A 6,000-nucleotide genomic window follows, 5' to 3' on the forward strand; every position below is an offset into this window, starting at 1 on the left:
CTGTGTTTGAGTGCGAGCACTAAAGTAGCACATCATTATAATAAATATGGTGATATAAAGCACAATTTAACCGCTAAGAGATTGCGGCTTTACGTTTTATAAGTGATTCAAGGTAAATGGATGTCTGTTTTTTAAATAGAGCACTTGGAGAAATGAAAGCAACAGTAAAATGGGATATTTATACCATATTTGTTCCTTTAATTACAGCACTGTTATACTTTGATATTGTTTTTCCATTCCAGAAGTATTGGTAATGATTCAGGGCTGGTTGTACAAAATGTGAACTAAAACCTCATCCAGAAACAATTTGTGTTTTCTTGTATCATCGTCTGTAATATAATTTTTCTGTGTGTTATGTCATAACATTTTTTAATGGTTATTATATAAAGGATACTTTGAATACATTAGTTCCTTGTTTGGAGACTTGATATTTGAGCAAAAGGAAATTGGGGTAATTTGTTCTTAATGCTGATCACCTCATGTATCCATGTGTCGGTTATTCCCATAGACTGTATATAAAGATGGATGATGTACCACTTCCTCCAACTATCCAGCAGTTAAACAAAAACATCCTGAGTACGAACGCTGCCATCTATCCCATTTTATATAGCATACAAAAACTAATTAAAACCAAGCTAACCAGAAAAATGAACACTTGGATAAATATCAGTGAGAAAAGAACTACCTAAAATGTAAGAAACCATCTTTGAGAAAAATGTATTTAACATGTTAACAGCTGTCATCCATCCTCATATAGAGTCTGTATGGTAAGAGTTTCTGAATAATCAATTGAGAAATTATTTATGGACATATACATCCAGATTGATGTGTCCGATTTTGATTAATCCACTGATTTAATTGACTGATAAGATACTTCATTAAACTGGATCAAAAATATAATTACCACACAGGAGTCTAGCTCATGGCGGTCTCATAGGGACTGATATTTAATTATACATGGTGTTATAAAATCTCTGTTGACAAACGTGTTCTCTTATGGCATCATCATATCATCTTATGTATCATCATATCGCTCAGCTTTAAATAAGGGTGGTGAAATCATATATTTGTTTATATCATCATTTTTTGCATCATTATTTCGCTGACTACAACTAAAGTTTACAAACCTTCCTGATTTTCATCCATTTGAGAAAACACAACTTCACGGCCATAGAAAGACATACCACATCCACTCTGTGCGATAATGCTGCTCACGCCGGAATCCGATCGAAAACATTTCCACTCAAGTCCATCTGCAAAGATACTGCACGTCTTGTGTTTTATGGAAATCAAATGTCAAAATTGACTAACTGGATTCCCTCAAAGCCTCATCAGTAATCTTGCCCTGAAGCTTCTGACATTCATGCAAAGGTGAGAACAAACTGTCTCGTGTGATTGGTGCAATGTCGCCCCCGGGGTTAAGGCGCCTGCCAATCAGCGATCCACAACACAGATGGGATTCGGATCCAGATTTTCTCCGTCGATTGCGTCAGGAAGCAGACTCAGAAGTCAGAATAGGAATAAACACACAACTGTAAATCAGTGTTAGTATGAAAGTCTTAGTATATTCATATATTCACTGTAAATAAGTGCGAATGGAAATGAACAGAACATGCCCACAGATGTGTGATTAATGATGCAGGTCAAGGATAGATGCTATAACTGACAGATATATACCGCCTTAAGAAAATGTCATGGTACATGTGTTGGCTCGCTTGGGGCAATTAAAGTACTACCTGAACTCAAATAAATAATACAAATGAATTGGTGTGAATCTTTTCAGAATGCATAATATGACGAATTAAGCTCATGAATAAAAACATGCACATGTGGTAGATAAACACAGAAAAAGTGATTGCTTCATTTCTCCAAAGACCAAGAAGAGAGAACTACATGTATCTGCTAAATATGATCTTTTGTTATCATGTTCTTCAGTGTTGATGTACAATATGTGGAATTTGTTAGAGTGTTATAAAAGTAACACGGTGTTATCAAACTGGGCTCATTGCCAGTTAGACCACTGGCAGTGTGTGTCTTAAAACAGAGGAAATCAATCTCACAACATAGTTCAGATCATGTATCAAATCCTCTGAGACCAATTATGTGTTTTTCCCCTGTACGCAACACTCAATGGGCTTCATTTACTAATGAAGCCCAAATCTGGGATTCATCAATATGTTCGTACCTAAATTTGTTCGTACTCTGGGAACAAATTTAGAACTTCCTCAGACCATGCGTCCTAGAAAATGTAAACACACACCCTTTTAACTAAATGCATAGTATATTAAAACTCCATTTATTTAAATAAAAATAGTAGATAGACAGAAATAATTTAATTTACTAATGAATTGACCAAATGGATTAAAAAAACAATGAAATTGACGCCCTTTCATTCTCATCATCTCTATAAAAAGCTGCTGTGTTGTGTAGCAGGTTTAAACTGCTGTGTGTCTCATAAACTCTGGAGAGAATCAAACCAACACAGAGCAAACATCAGCACTGTACGTGTCCTAATAACTTGTGATCAGTGACGGTTTTTATTGTTAAAGTGTGAAGTGAGCGCAGGTCAGAGGAGTGAGGAGGAAACAGACTCCGACAGAGACTCAGACACAGACCGGACCTTTCATGTGCGTCTGTCCTGATCCTGAAGCAGAGCTGGTTATAATTGTTACAAAATCGGCTGGTGCACACGTGTCATGAATCCGGCGGCGATTTTGCGCACGCACTTATTGTCTGCGGGGAGTAAGAACATTTCTGCGCACATGTTGGTAAATGAGGCCCAATGACCTTATTTATTTGAAAAAAAAAAAAAAATGATTGTGTAAGCAGATTAGAGGATTGTTATGACAACATTTCTGCTTTGAAATGTAAGATTAAAAAAAAAAAGACCAAAAAACCCTTGTTATTAAATCATTTTTACTTGCTCTTTACTTGTCAGTCAAACATTTATTTAACTGTGATCAAAGAAATATCGATACCCGACTTGAAGTTGGATTTTGTATGACCTATGTTGCAGCAAACAGTTATGATGAGAAAAGGTGCAGAGAGAATGAATAGCATTATTGATGTAAACATGGATGAGACATGCAAACATCTTCTCCCTGCTCCTTTGCTTTTGATGCCAAACAAAACAGGCCACATTGTCAGTGTTCCCGTCTTATTGATCATACTGTAAGATCCTTGCTGTACAAAAGGCCTGCACATCAACAATAGCTACGTAACAGGGTTGCCAGGTCTGAATTGAGCTGCTTTTGAATTGTTGCTGCAGGTTGAAATTTTTATTCTTCAAGATAAACAGGTGCCTGGGTAGAGAATGCATGAGGCAGGATACGATAGGCCTTTTGATTCCGGTGCGAAAATGTTTTTCTGTCGTTTTTTTATCTCCTAAAGCTCTTGAATCTCGTTGTATTTTGAAGTCCTAATCTTCGCCTGCACCTTCTGCATGTATGGTACCTCTTTTTCCTGAGATATTTGTATTCTTTGTTTTAGTTTTTTTCAGTTTTGTGTCTGATGCATGTTAGAAACATCAACCCGGTGTCAAGAGGGGTTGAGGTCCCTAGGCCAGTTCACAGTCTATAGAATCCTGCACTGGACATGGCGAGACTTTTCTAAGACCTGTTATGATCAAAGTTCATGGTAACATCACTAAACATAGAGTTCCATTTCATCATAATCATGCAATTTATATATGTACGAAAAATGTAATGATTTAAACTTAAGTATATGATTTTAAGGAAAAAACATGATTCGCTCAATGTGAATTCCCCTTTTCATTATCCTGCTGTTCGCACATCAATCAGACATTTTACAAGGGCGCCTGCAGGAAAAAAACTCCAGAGAATGTCTGGAGCAACTAACTCAGACAGCAGGGACATACTGCCCCTCCTGAAAATATCAGGAGAAGGTGCTGTGTTGAGTGCATGTCTGAAAGCAGCATTAGAATGTTTTCGAGGCAGTGGCGGTGACGTTTTAATGGGTTGTTATCATTGCAAAATATTCAATATCAAAACCCCTTTTGCCACAGTTTTTAGGAGGCCTGAAACTTTTGATCGGTTACCCTCCTCTGAGTGAGTCGGCAAATACCCTGGAACAAAAGTGGTGGAAAAAGCAGGGAAAGTACAACGCAAGGTCTTAAATCAACACTCGACAGCTCAGGTGTTTTGCTTGTCTGCCGCTGTGAATAGTACCTCGGGGAGACGGAATGACACCCTTTACCCTCCTTCCACCATCGACCTTGAGCGGGAGAAAAACCCGAGTAGGGATTGGGACTGGCTTCCCCCCAAACCTGAACAGTCACCTGTCCTCCCCAATCAGTCAGCCCTTCTCTCCTAAAGCAAGGGCAAAGAACCGAGTGAAAACATAAAGGTGTAAAACACAGGTGTCAGGGTAAAGCAAAAAGGGAAGCTGATCTTGCCAAAAACTCCGGAGGTTAAAAGGAGGCATCTGCCCTTGTTGTATAATTCATCCCTGGAGAGATAAATGTAAAGACATTTGTTCCTGAACACACGCCGAGATGTGAAATAATGGCTTGGTTGGCCTTCTGTGACAGTGAGGGATATATATGAGAGAGGAGTATTTGGTTATGCAGAGATGTAGATTGGGCGAGAGTATCAGCGCTGCAGTAGGTCAGCTCTGACGTCATTTAAATCTACATGTGCTCCTCGATTATCTGTCTGCCAACTGGCCCGGCCCCATGCGTCCGTCCAATTTGTGAATCCACATCTGCCAGCACCTGCATAAAAACATTATTTCTCAGTGAGAGGGCTACGACCCGCCACACACGCTGATATTATTTTTAGCTGTTTGAATAATCTCTGCATATTGTCACAATACTAATATTTACCAGATTAAACTGATTCCTGCTGTTTTTCTAAGTAAAAAGCCCCATCAATTATTATTTTTTTTACATTTGATAATAATTTTTAGAGAATACTGTTATGTCATGTTAGTTTTTCCATAGACTGTATATCACAATGGACGACATGACTGCTCCCTGAAAGTGGAGCCTGAGCATCTCAATTGAGGTTATAAATCCTGCCTTCTCCATGTTAGTGGATGGGACATGGACCAAAGTAAGAAGTCCGAGTGCACATCAAATAAAAGTTCTCAAAGAGGGTTTTCCCTTCTGTCCCACGTGTGCTTGTTCAAGTGTTCATTTTTCAGGTAAGTTTGGTTTCAATTAGTTATTTGAGGCTGTAGAAACGGAGAGTAATGCAACGACTTACTCGTGATTGGTCGAGCATGTGTATCAACAGGACCTCAACACCACGGCTCCGTGCGCCAGTCGCTACTCTGAGTCCGGCCCCAAATGCTCAAGTGTTTGTATCCGGGATGTTTTGGCTTCATTTCTGGGTGGCAGGAGGAAGTGGAGTCACATCATCCATCTTTATACATACAGTCATATTTAGTCTATATGACACCAAGTGGCCATGTGGAGAGACGGATCTACAGATGCCACGGAATCACATACAGAATCCTATATCAGATACAGATACATGTAGTAGTGCACTGTATATATATAGTACACACTCGACACTGTATTGCACATTGGAAAATCTGACCACAACCAAATGTCCACTGGCTGCTTTCCTCACTTTACTTAACAATGCTACTAATACTACCTTGTTTGCGCCCCCTGTGTCATGTGACATGGGAATTACACGCCAGCAACATATCTTCCTTCCCTTGCTGACATTTTCTGAAATTAAAAAACCTTTGTGTTTTGAGTGCACCATGCAGGTACTTATTGGGTGCTTCATGTTGCCTATACTTGTCAGTGTGAACACAGATCAAAAAGACTCACTTGTTTCTTCTCTTCAATGAATAAAAAAATGGAATAAGATGAATTAAGAAGTAAACTGAATAAAATTAAAATGCCTCCTCTCTTCTTTGACTGACATCGGCTGCTGTGATAGCTCTCGGAGTTCTTTTATTTTCCCAGAATCATCCCGTTTTATCTCGCTAATGTCATCAAGATAAATTCCTGCACACGGCCACATT

The sequence above is a fragment of the Hippoglossus stenolepis genome, chromosome 18, assembly GCF_022539355.2.
Source record: "Hippoglossus stenolepis isolate QCI-W04-F060 chromosome 18, HSTE1.2, whole genome shotgun sequence".
In the NCBI taxonomy this organism is placed as follows: domain Eukaryota; kingdom Metazoa; phylum Chordata; class Actinopteri; order Pleuronectiformes; family Pleuronectidae; genus Hippoglossus; species Hippoglossus stenolepis.